A 13,883-nucleotide genomic window follows, 5' to 3' on the forward strand; every position below is an offset into this window, starting at 1 on the left:
ACCGCATTTCGGCTTAGAAACCGAACCTTTCTCAACAGTCATTGCCACAACAGGAGCTTGTTGTTTAATAATGGACTCTGCCGCCTGTTGACACCCAATTTTGTCCCTCATTTATTTTAATTTACTCGGGGTTCTAAATTTACTGACGAGCTAAATACTTTATTTTCACTATTTTTTAAAATTATTATTGCTACTACTATTAATACCACTGCTGTTATTTTTCAACACTACGAGCATTACTTTACCACAAATTTTAAATGATTCGTCATCATTTCATTTTTTCGGGTTTGGACTCGCTAAATTAATTATAGAACAACACTTTGTTAAATCCTTATTTTTTTTTTAAAATATTAATTATTAATTGTCTTCATATAGTATATATTTTACTAGTTGTTAAATTAGAAGCTCAACAATAATAAAATAGAGGAGAAAGGATCAACAATTTTCACCTCATAAAAAATTGCTCGGAAGTATATCAATATTGGACTCATTTTGAAGCTCGTATTTTAAAATGACGTATTATAATTTTTATTTTTGTCAAAATATTATTTTACAAGGGACCAATTCTTGATAATTCTATTTACCTTTTTTCCCTATTCCATAAAAAATAAAATAAAAAATTCAAAAATCATTTTCAAAGTTTCCATCTGTGTCTTTCTCCTTTGCCTTTTTTTTGGGGTTCCACACGCAACTTTCCATTTTTTATTTCTTCCTTCTTTTCTTTTGGGGATCCACATGTTTTCTCTTTTTTGACTTCATACCATATTTTCCCTAAATTGCTCCATCTCCCTTCTCTTTCTCCTGCAAACCAGCCGCCTCCCTCATCTCCTTTGTCCTCTCTCCTTCTCTCCGTCCCTCACCTGCGCTCCCTTTCCCCGATTTTCCTCCACTCTCATCCGTCGCTGTCCCCCACTCGCTACACCCCGCTCCTCTTCTTCTTCCATCTAAAACCCTAATCACAATCCTATAAAAAGAGGGGAACGAGGAGAAGCGAGGAGGACGAAAAGACCTCTCATTTAAGCTATTTTTCTACTTTTGCTAAAAAAAAACATTAGCATTTTATATCTTTCAATCTCTGTCCGTTTCTATTTTGTAAAAGGAGAGTAGATCTGAGACTTGACGCCCCGTTCACTGTGCTCACAAGAGGTCAGCCTTTATTTTTTTTCCCCTTAATTTCATTTCTCTTTTAGTTGTTACAATATGAAATCTGAACTTGTCTTGTGGTTGTCCATTTTAATGAAATCATGTGTTTCTTAATATTAGAAACCATATCAATAAATAGTTTCTATACTTCTGTCTTTGATAAAAGTAATCATATTTTTCTTTTTCAAAAGAAGCTTGAGTTATAATTTTCTTAATGAAATCTATCGCCTGTGTCCGGCACTATAGTTGACATCGTAAGTACATGTAGTATGTTATGAATATTTGATTCTGAATGGGAAGATTGCTTTGTCATATAGTAAATTTTGTTTTAGTTATGTTAGATTCTGAATAGGTATATTATTTAGTATCATATATTACGAATATTTGATTCTGAATAGAAATATTATTTAGTACTTTTAAAAAATGAGGTACATAATTATGTTGCAAGATCTGTGTACACGTGGTGGGAGTTTTTATTAATGAGCTACGGATATATGCAAGTTCAGTGATTTTTTTAAATCATCGTGTCTAAAGCTGAGATTTTTTTTAATTTATTTTTGTATTTCTCTATCCATCAGCTTCGTTATATAAATCAGAATAGATTTTTTATTTTTTTTTCTAATTTCCATTTCCTTTTTTTTTCTCATGTACACCGGAGCCGAAGAGTTTGACTTCGAAACTCAAGGACACCGCTTATGGAGTCCACATATCTGCGCGAATTTTTCTTGTCTCTCAAATATCAATTTACAGAGGGGATTTTGTCCTCCCATTAAAGCCGAATGTGCTACTTAATCGTCCCTCTTTTCTCTGGTTGTTTTGCTTACTTATGATGGTGAATGATTTTATTTTCAGTTATGTATTTACCGTTAAAAGTAGGATTGTTATACAATTAATTAATGACTAAGCCTTAAGTAATTATTTAAAGTCCTTGCCTTATAACATTTTTTTAGGATTAATAATTCAATAACTTTAGGATATTGAACATTGATTTTGAGTGGTAATTTGGTTTCAAGCTAAAAAAAAATAGTAACTTTTTTTTTTAAAATAAACCACTCTAGTTTGTAAGTGATTCTACTACAATCAGAGTCGTTTTCTTCTTTACGTTTAGTATAGTTAAGCTAACTATTAAGAATTGTTTTTCAATTCTAAACTCACTTTTTTTTCAACTTTGAATCCAAACTTTTCCCATTAACTAATTTTGACTTTATATAGTCTATTAAAAGGGTCTAAAGTTTACCTTGTTTTGCAATAGGACATTCTCAAACTTTGGTACATTTTGGTCCCAAACATTCTTTTAAAAATCAAGTCTTAAATCAGGAGTTCAGTTGTCCAAATGCTATGCAGTTTAATATATAAGTTTTTTTTTTTCACGAAATGCATTAGCACTTGTATTTTAACGACCTCCTAAAGCCTAATTAATTCATCTAAGTCCTGTCGGTTAACCATTGTTAATGGGTCTTAAAGGGTGCCTAATACCTTCCTTTTAGACTAATTGAACCCTTACCTAGAATCTCAAGTTTCGCAGACCTCAAACAGAGTTAACTTTAAACATAACTTTAATAAACTTTAGGTGTCCTAATTCACCATAAATAATTAGGTGGCGACTCCTTTAAAACAAGCATATTTAGGAATCTCCAATACGTCATACTTCTAATTTAACCCTCCGGGGTAAAAAAAAGGGGTGTGACAGCTTGGCGACTCCGCTGGGGATTTCTTTTAGGTTCTAACCATAACGGACTTAGTTTAAATAGGTTTTGTGTGCTTATTTTGATTACTTTATTTGTTTGTTAACTGTTTTTACATGCTATTAATTGTTTGCTTGATATAAACTGTTTGTTTGATATAAACTGTTTATGTGTTACTGCTTTGATAAACTGTCATTCCGTTCATATTTCCTCCACTTCTGAAAAACTCACACATATTCACACACTTAAAACGGCTTCGCGGTTCGCGCCCGTTCACTACTAAATTACCCCTTTAGTTGGATTGATCTTGTGGATTTAGTCGATCAGCGGTGCAGTCGACGGCCACGGACTTTCCACTCTCAAGTTGTCCGCTTGGGAGAACCTTGTGTCATAGGAAGCCAACTCTTAGTCAGCCTAAGATAGAGCTAAACCAACACCCTTTATTAAGAGCATACATTTCATGACCTAGGAGGTTTAATACCCTTGGTGCATTAAATCCATTAGATGACTTTACCCAAACGTCCAAGCGGGTTCACAACCCCAAGTGACACCAATCATACTTTATGTGCATGTTTAAAGGATAACTGTGCCTAAATATTGACTATTTGCTTTAATTAATTAAACTTTAGGAGGGAAGGATGATTAACGTTTCTATGACAGGTATGGATTTGCATTGGAGTACAATGAATGACGAAGATCAATGACATCACAAAAACGGGGCTGAGATTTAGACATAGGAAATTGTATTCACTTCATTTAGATTAGGAAACACTTTATGTTGTATTCATTTGACATGTAATAAACGTTACATTACTTTTGTACTTTATTGTTGGGGAAATAGAATTTGTTTAAATAATCAAAGCAACGGGATGACATATTATGGCACATTTTATCCTTTAAACAACGTTAGGCCCACCTCTGGCGCAAAGAGGTCACATGCATATTAGGACGTGCTAGTTGTTTTGATATAATCGTTTACATTTGTTTGACAACTTGTTTGACTCTACTTGATAAATTATTTGCTACATGCCTTACTCGACTTTACGTGACCATGACTTTACCTAGATATGTTCATGAGATTAACATCGTTTATACTGTATGTCTATTTTATCTTATTCCCGAAGAGAGAGTTGATTCGTGTTGACGCTCGATGGCCGACCATCCTTACATCACGAGGTCAAAGACGTCATCGTTACCTGAACGTAGTTAGGCTGTCCAAGGAAATGAAATTACAATGTCTGATCCGGCCGCATCTGTTCCAACTGGTGTAGAAAACCTCGTGATCGCTAGCGATCCGCCTGAAACTTCCGAACATGGAACTGCTATTCAACGGGATGAACATATCGCCCGCCTGACTCAAGAAATTGAGAATCTACGTGGAGAACTAAATCGGGTTAGGGACTTGACCAATTTATCCATCACACTCCAAAATCACCTTCTGAACCTAGCAATACTGCACCAGAACCACCTCGTTTCCCATCACTCGAATCCCCATTTCCTGAGCATTTTCCTCCCCAAAACAATGCACCTACTAACAACAACTTGCCTCCGATCACCCCCGCAAATCCACCAAATCCAACATCCGTCTATACTCCCCCACAAAGTCAACCAACCACTTACACTAGCTATACTCCTCCACAAAATCAACCACCCACCTACACTACCTATGCTACTCATAATCCACCACCCGTCAACCCACCAAGTCAATCGCTAGTTCATACTCCCTATGTTCCTTTACCCGCCAACACTAATCCACTACCCACGACCACTTCTCTAAACCCACCAAATCAACCACCTATAAACACCAATTATAACACACCACCTCTTGTCCAAAACACCCCCATCGTCCAGACTTATCCAACCCAGCATATGCACGGGGCACACTTTGTCACCCCAAATGCACAATATGTTCCTCCGGTATATGCCACAGAAACACAAACCTTTACCAACCCAGTAACGGTCAGGTTCCAACCCGAGGTAGATCAATACGAAGAAATGGAAAGGGATGCAAAGGCAGGGGCAGATAACATACTGCTAAAAGAGATCCACAGTCTCAAAGAAGCAATGAGGAACCTTCAAGTTGCTAGAGGAACTAAGAGTGTAGAATATGAGGATCTCTGTGTCCAACCTGACGTCGATTTACCCGTAGGCTACAAACCGCCAAAATTTGATACATTCAATGGAACAGGCGACCCTCATACACACTTAAGGGCTTATTGTGACAAATTGGTTGGAGTGGGCAGAGACCAGAGCATAAGGATGAAGCTCTTCATAAGAAGCTTATCTGGCGAAGCACTTACTTGGTATACACAACAGGATGTCCGTAAATGGCGTGGTTGGAGTGACATGGCGCAAGACTTTATGGACAGGTTCAGTTTTAACACCGATATCACACCAGATAGAGTTTACATGACTAAGTTAACCAGGAAGTCAACTGAGACGTTCCGCGAATATGCGTTACGTTGGAGGTCAGAAGCAGCCAGGGTTCAACCTCCGATGAATGATAGGGAAATGACTGCTACCTTCATTGAATGCCAGGCTGGCATATTTTACGAGAAAATGATAGGTATGATGGGACAAAAATTCACAGAAGTTGTTCGAATGGGAGAAGCCTTGGAAGAAGGGATCAAATCGGGGAAAATTCAGGATCTTATTGCTTTACAAGCAATGAACAAAGCTATACAATCTGGTTCTATCAACGGGATTAAAAAGAAGAAGGAAGATGTCGCTGCAGTCATGAACGCTCAAGGACATGAGCCGAGCCAAGCCATTCCATACTTTAACCACCCACAACAAACTTTCTACCCTTACCACTACCCTGAACCCTACCAAGCTCCACTACCTCCTTACCCCGTTTACAACACCCAAGCAAACTGCTACCAACCCCGAGCGCCTCCGCATCAAAACCCACGCCCGTATCAACCCAACCAAGCTCCAACTTACCAAAATCGACCACATACTATACCTAGAGCCCGTCCAAACCCTGACACCAAAAACACCCGTAATTACACTCAGATCGCTGAACCCTTGGCTCAATTGTTCGAAAGAATGAAAGCAGCAGGCATAATACAACCGATTGAAGGAAAAATTCCCGAGCCTATCCCAAAATGGTTTGATGGTTCCAAAAGCTGCGCATACCACTCTGGAGTTGTTGGGCACGCCACTGAAGATTGCTATGGGCTTAAAAACAAAATCGAAGCCCTGATTAAGGAAGGAGTAATTCAGCTCGCTGAAGCTAAGCCCAATGTGGTCAACAATCCTTTGCCTGCTCACGGAAATGCCAAGATTTAGAGGAGTCCAGTGCGGAAAGAGTCAGATCAACAACTTTGTCGCTCTCGTGGGAACAATCCAATACAACTACTCGCAACACCAAGGCACTGACAATATGGGGCGCCGAACCAGGAAAGACTCTGAAGAGTTGGACTTGTACTCCGTCCTCGATCCGTCGGGAGCCTTGGTAGCATGAACATGTAGTGAACTTGTTTTCTTTTATTGATGCTTGAACCGTACTCAAAATTTTGTTTGTTTTGCTTCACCTTGTGGAAGCTTGAATTGCAAAACTATGAATGCATTTCTGATTTTTCTTAATCATCTATTTTCTACTTTATTTATCAAAACTGTCAACTCTACGATTGTGACATGGAATGTACGAATAGACAACATACGTCTCGAGAGAGTAACAAAGAAAACTAGAGAACAAAACAAAATTCCACTTAGAAGAAATTGAAATAGCCTACAGACAATGACAAGCATGAAAGCTATCAGTCAAGAAGACATTGAAAGACAATATTAGGTTACACAACCTAGTTTGCAACTTTTCCTTTAATATGCGTGCGAACTACGCTGACCTGATTCCCGTGGGGGGATACGTAGGCAGCCCACATAGGGTTCGGTTGCTTTATAACAAATCCAAAAATATCTTATGCATACGAACTACGCTGACCTGATTCCCATGGCAGGATACGTAGGCAGCCCACATAGGGTTCGGTTGCATTATAACATAAAATCAGAAATCCTTATGTAAGGAGAATTACACATGACTTGATTCCTTTGGCGGGATTCGTAGACTTTCAACATACGGGTTAGTCATAATTAGGTAGAAAACCAACAAACCTTTTACCATTTACACAACAGAACTACGCTGACCTGATTCCCTTGGTGGGACACGTAACCAATCCACATCAGGTTCGGTCCCTTTATTAGAAAACTTCAGACCATTCACCAATACGAACTACGTTCTGACCTGATTCCTCAGCGGATACGTAGGCATCCTATATAAGGTTCGGTCACACCGCAACATAAATTTAGTACACCCTTCAGAACCAAAACTGGGGCATATTTTTTTGAGAAAAAATATAGATAAAAGAACGGGGACATTGACAAGATTAAGGCTACCAGACAGGAAATATTATAAACCAATTGCTTTAGAAATGTCATAGTCCGAAGTTGACAGAATATTTTACAACTTACATATATTTCCTTACATACATACATTTACATATACATATTTCACAACTTATATACATATAGCTACATTTCCTTATACATATACTTATATTCCTACCTTTCGGATGAAATACTTCCTTTCGATCATTTTCACTACTGGTCATCTATCGAGGTTTGTACGGAGATCACAAGATCCAAACAAACAAGACAAATGGAGCGTCAACAACATCAAGATTCGAGTCAACACGAATCAACTTCCCCCTCCCAAACTAAGAATTTTTCTTTGAGTGCAGGATTTAAAGGACCGCAAGATCAATAGTCAAGTCTATCAATCACGGCGAAGAGACATCATCCACTTTACAACTTTATCCTGGACTTTACGGGAATCATCATCAAATCTCTGAAGACAACCAGAGACGTCACATGGCTACACGGCCCCATACGCATAAGCCAAATGGCTGCACTTTGACTTTACCCTCTACTTTATCATTTATTTTACCAACTTTAACGACTTTACCCTGAACTTTACAGGCATTATCATTGAGCCTCCGAAGACAACCGGAGACATCGTTTGGCTGTACAGCCTCATCAACATATCATTGAGTCCCGAAGACAACCGGAGACACATCGTCAAATCTCTGAAAACAACCGGAGACACAACATCAAGTCCCGAAGACAACCGGAGACATCGCATGGCTATACAGCCTCATATGCATAAGCCGGACGGCTACACTATGACTTTACCCTCTATTTTATCATTTATTTTTACCAACTTTAACAACTTCACCCTGAACTTTACAGGAATTAGCATCAAGTCCCCGAAAACAACCGGAGACGTAGCATCAAGTCCCCGAAAACAACCGGAGACATAACATCAAGTCCCGAAAACAACCGGAGACATAACATCAAGTCCCGAAAACAACCGGAGACGTATCATCAAGTCCCCGAAGACAACCGGAAACATCGCATGGCTACACGGCCTCACCTGCATAAAGCCAAACGGCTATACACTTATTTTACTCCTTACTTCATCTCTTTATTTCATCATCTACTTTACCTACTTTAACGAGTTTACCTTAAATTTCACAGATATCATTTATCATCGAGTCCCGGAAGACAGTCGGAGGCCGTATTACTATCATCTTCAAATGCAACTAGAGGCATTATCACATCCTCAGCATACGCATCGCGCATTCATTCAAGTCCCTGAAGACAACCAGAGTCGACATTAGCCACACAATTTCATTTTCATTCCCACACTCATATTTACTATCATTTTACACTCTTTATAATTTCAACCTTATTACTAATGCTGACATGAATTTCAGTTTTAGCAGAAAGTACAATTTGCAGAGGCGCAACACAACGTGGAACTTTATCTTACGCAGTGAACTGGGGCAAATTTGCTGAAGAGGAATATCAAACTCACAAGCAAGGGTCACGGATCTACTCTCGAACTCAACTCCGCCTACGTCCACAAACACGTGATACGTAGGTTAATTTCTCTTTTATAACCTCCACTAAAAAAACTCTACTAAATCTACTCCTTTCACAATCTTGTAAGCCTGTCTATATCTCAGTGTCTCCATAACTCAACACTGGGGCATTTTTGGAGAATTTACATCGTGTCTAGTAGAGTCCTACTTATGGGTGTGTTGTGCACCACATTTATAATTAGGAGACTATAAACATACGGTCCATTCTCAAACACTATTTTCATCTGTCTTCGACCCGCGAGGATATAAATGACATCTCATCCAACATCCTTTCAAATCATTAACACCTCTCAATACTCCGTCAATCTTCGCTTCCCAACATCCTAAATTCCTTCTGCCCTCATAATATTTTCCACCAAAAAAACCATATTTTCTTAAGTTCGTATCTGTTGGTCGGAATAAAATTGGCTACTACGTCAACTTCTTCGCCCGAAAACTCTTACATCGTCTCCGGTCGAAGAGGGGCATCTTTTGACACCCAATTTTGTCCCTCATTTATTTTAATTTACTCGGGGTTCTAAATTTACTGACGAGCTAAATACTTTATTTTCACTATTTTTTAAAATTATTATTGCTACTACTATTAATACCACTGCTGTTATTTTTCAACACTACGAGCATTACTTTACCACAAATTTTAAATGATTCGTCATCATTTCATTTTTTCGGGTTTGGACTCGCTAAATTAATTATAGAACAACACTTTGTTAAATCCTTATTTTTTTTTTAAAATATTAATTATTAATTGTCTTCATATAGTATATATTTTACTAGTTGTTAAATTAGAAGCTCAACAATAATAAAATAGAGGAGAAAGGATCAACAATTTTCACCTCATAAAAAATTGCTCGGAAGTATATCAATATTGGACTCATTTTGAAGCTCGTATTTTAAAATGACGTATTATAATTTTTATTTTTGTCAAAATATTATTTTACAAGGGACCAATTCTTGATAATTCTATTTACCTTTTTTCCCTATTCCATAAAAAATAAAATAAAAAATTCAAAAATCATTTTCAAAGTTTCCATCTGTGTCTTTCTCCTTTGCCTTTTTTTTGGGGTTCCACACGCAACTTTCCATTTTTTATTTCTTCCTTCTTTTCTTTTGGGGCTCCACATGTTTTCTCTTTTTTGACTTCATACCATATTTTCCCTAAATTGCTCCATCTCCCTTCTCTTTCTCCTGCAAACCAGCCGCCTCCCTCATCTCCTTTGTCCTCTCTCCTTCTCTCCGTCCCTCACCTGCGCTCCCTTTCCCCGATTTTCCTCCACTCTCATTCGTCGCTGTCCCCCACTCGCTACACCCCGCTCCTCTTCTTCTTCCATCTAAAACCCTAATCACAATCCTATAAAAAGAGGGCAACGAGGAGAAGCGAGGAGGACGAAAAGACCTCTCATTTAAGCTATTTTTCTACTTTTGCTAAAAAAAAACATTAGCATTTTATATCTTTCAATCTCTGTCTGTTTCTATTTTGTAAAAGGAGAGTAGATCTGAGACTTGACGCCCCGTTCACTGTGCTCACAAGAGGTCAGCCTTTATTTTTTTTCCCCTTAATTTCATTTCTCTTTTAGTTGTTACAATATGAAATCTGAACTTGTCTTGTGGTTGTCCATTTTAATGAAATCATGTGTTTCTTAATATTAGAAACCATATCAATAAATAGTTTCTATACTTCTGTCTTTGATAAAAGTAATCATATTTTTCTTTTTCAAAAGAAGCTTGAGTTATAATTTTCTTAATGAAATCTATCGCCTGTGTCCGGCACTATAGTTGACATCGTAAGTACATGTAGTATGTTATGAATATTTGATTCTGAATGGGAAGATTGCTTTGTCATATAGTAAATTTTGTTTTAGTTATGTTAGATTCTGAATAGGTATATTATTTAGTATCATATATTACGAATATTTGATTCTGAATAGAAATATTATTTAGTACTTTTAAAAAATGAGGTACATAATTATGTTGCAAGATCTGTGTACACGTGGTGGGAGTTTTTATTAATGAGCTACGGATATATGCAAGTTCAGTGATTTTTTTAAATCATCGTGTCTAAAGCTGAGATTTTTTTTAATTTATTTTTGTATTTCTCTATCCATCAGCTTCGTTATATAAATCAGAATAGATTTTTTATTTTTTTTTCTAATTTCCATTTCCTTTTTTTTTCTCATGTACACCGGAGCCGAAGAGTTTGACTTCGAAACTCAAGGACACCGCTTATGGAGTCCACATATCTGCGCGAATTTTTCTTGTCTCTCAAATATCAATTTACAGAGGGGATTTTGTCCTCCCATTAAAGCCGAATGTGCTACTTAATCGTCCCTCTTTTCTCTGGTTGTTTTGCTTACTTATGATGGTGAATGATTTTATTTTCAGTTATGTATTTACCGTTAAAAGTAGGATTGTTATACAATTAATTAATGACTAAGCCTTAAGTAATTATTTAAAGTCCTTGCCTTATAACATTTTTTTAGGATTAATAATTCAATAACTTTAGGATATTGAACATTGATTTTGAGTGGTAATTTGGTTTCAAGCTAAAAAAAAATAGTAACTTTTTTTTTAAAAATAAACCACTCTAGTTTGTAAGTGATTCTACTACAATCAGAGTCGTTTTCTTCTTTACGTTTAGTATAGTTAAGCTAACTATTAAGAATTGTTTTTCAATTCTAAACTCACTTTTTTTTCAACTTTGAATCCAAACTTTTCCCATTAACTAATTTTGACTTTATATAGTCTATTAAAAGGGTCTAAAGTTTACCTTGTTTTGCAATAGGACATTCTCAAACTTTGGTACATTTTGGTCCCAAACATTCTTTTAAAAATCAAGTCTTAAATCAGGAGTTCAGTTGTCCAAATGCTATGCAGTTTAATATATAAGTTTTGTTTTTTCACGAAATGCATTAGCACTTGTATTTTAACGACCTCCTAAAGCCTAATTAATTCATCTAAGTCCTGTCGGTTAACCATTGTTAATGGGTCTTAAAGGGTGCCTAATACCTTCCTTTTAGACTAATTGAACCCTTACCTAGAATCTCAAGTTTCGCAGACCTCAAACAGAGTTAACTTTAAACATAACTTTAATAAACTTTAGGTGTCCTAATTCACCATAAATAATTAGGTGGCGACTCCTTTAAAACAAGCATATTTAGGAATCTCCAATACGTCATACTTCTAATTTAACCCTCCGGGGTAAAAAAAAGGGGTGTGACACCGCCTGCAGCTCATTCAACAATTTCGCCAATGACAAATTCATTTTTTTCATATTATAGTTCAAGTGAAATTGCTGAAAACTGCCAGGCAGAGTCTGCAGGACCATCTTAACTTGAGAATCCTTGTCAATCACAATCACAGCTCCAAGAACCTTGAGTTCAATCAAAAGACTCATCATATCAAGGACATAGGCCCTAACCGAAGATCCTTCAGCCATCTTGGTGTTCAAAAGGGTTTTCATAGTTGTCTTCTTAGCCGCACGATTATACTTTCCAAACATCTCTTTGAGATTTTCAAGCATGTCGTACATAAACCCTATTGACTGATGTTGATGTTGCAAAACATTCGCCATGGAGGCAAGAATGTAACATCGCGCCATCTCATCAGCCTTAACCCATTTATCAAAGGCCTTAATCTGGTATTCCGAAGCATTCTCTCCAGGTTTTTCTGCGCACTCATCAATCAGCACAAATTTGTAACCTTCAGTAGTTAGGACAATATCCATATTTCATTTCCAGTCAACATAATTTGGACCCTCTATCTTATTTTTGTTCAGAATAACGGTAAGTGGGTTAAAAGAAGACATGATTAATCTGAGAGATATAAGCATTAAATAGATCATTAGTTATGCTGAAAGAATAATAAAATTCAAACCACAAATCACACATAAAACCATGCTTACCGAACATTGAGATTCGATAGGGAAACTTAACTATTCATGCAAAATATATCAGTCATGCTAGATATATTACCCCATAAAAAATAAAATAAAAGAACCAACTCTGATGGAGAGTAAACTGCTAATTTATATTAGGTAAATATCACATTTAATTATACCTAGTTCTATTAAGACAACGTGTAACTCAGTTGGAGCGTCAAGACAAGCTATGAATTAACTAGGGACTAGAACACAGTAATTAATCATAATGAATCTATCCGATAGGAAGGAAGACCTATGTCAACACATAAACTCATTATATCATTGCTATATACAATGGAGATCATAACTTATTATATCACTGTTATAAACAATGGAGACCATAGAGAATGAACCCTAACACAATTATTTGTTAAAATGAAAATTTTAGTTAACAAATTTTTTCTAGAAAATAGAAAAACGCCCAAAAACCCATCTAAACGACCCCAAATGGCCAAAAAAGGCCCTTAGCCATGGAGGATCCATGACTATTGCTTAGTGGACCGTTTTCGATGAACCTACCAAAATTTTGGGTCAATCGGAGTTAGTCAAAAATTCAAAATTCCGTAACCATGACCATTCGGTAAAATCGATTTTAACGTTTTTAGGGTTTCAAAATGAATTCAGATTCAATCATACCACATATTATACTTATTTCAATAATATTCGTGATTCAAGCAATCATAAACAATATAATCAATCTCGTTTTTCATAAAACAACACAATTTTTCAGAAACTAACATGACAAACATGCATTCAAAAAACCAACACCAATACTAGGGTTTCTGTTTCATGAAGTATTACAAAAATTATCTAGTTAGATGTAAGACAGCTCTTGATGCCAATTGATGCATAACAGGCATACATGTGCAGCAAAAGCAAACAACCAAGATCAAATTCTTACATGTAAACTAGACAAACATAATCAAACATGAGATTGGAACACTAACCTTTTGAAGCTGTTACACAAATCTTCAACAGCAACCGTGCTCTTTAGGTCTGCGATCTTCTGCTATGTAACCTGAATTTGTATGAACAAAATACTTGAGTGGCAAGTACTGTGGCTGGAGAATGAATATCACTTAGGGCTGAATGGCCTTCTTTATATATACACGTTTTTAGGGTAAAACCCCAGCCAAAAATGTGTGGCACTTTCCTTACCCACCAAGGATGTTATTTTTCATTTTATTTTACTTGTTC

At 36.6% G+C, this 13,883-nt stretch overlaps 1 long non-coding RNA gene and 1 pseudogene across 1 annotated transcript; one reads left to right on the forward strand and one right to left on the reverse strand.

The window, feature by feature from the left end:
- Nucleotides 1-336: 336 nt before the first annotated feature.
- LOC132635974 (uncharacterized) lies at nt 337-3,649 on the forward strand. The gene is made up of 2 exons (XR_009580873.1): nt 337-1,146; nt 1,808-3,649. It is a non-coding gene; the product is annotated as an uncharacterized LOC132635974 (long non-coding RNA).
- A 6,276-nt stretch (nt 3,650-9,925) lies between these two features.
- Nucleotides 9,926-12,572, reverse strand: LOC132637455 (uncharacterized; annotated as a pseudogene).
- Nucleotides 12,573-13,883: the final 1,311 nt, after the last annotated feature.

The sequence above is a fragment of the Lycium barbarum genome, chromosome 4 (genome assembly GCF_019175385.1).
Source record: "Lycium barbarum isolate Lr01 chromosome 4, ASM1917538v2, whole genome shotgun sequence".
Taxonomy (NCBI): Eukaryota; Viridiplantae; Streptophyta; class Magnoliopsida; order Solanales; family Solanaceae; genus Lycium; species Lycium barbarum.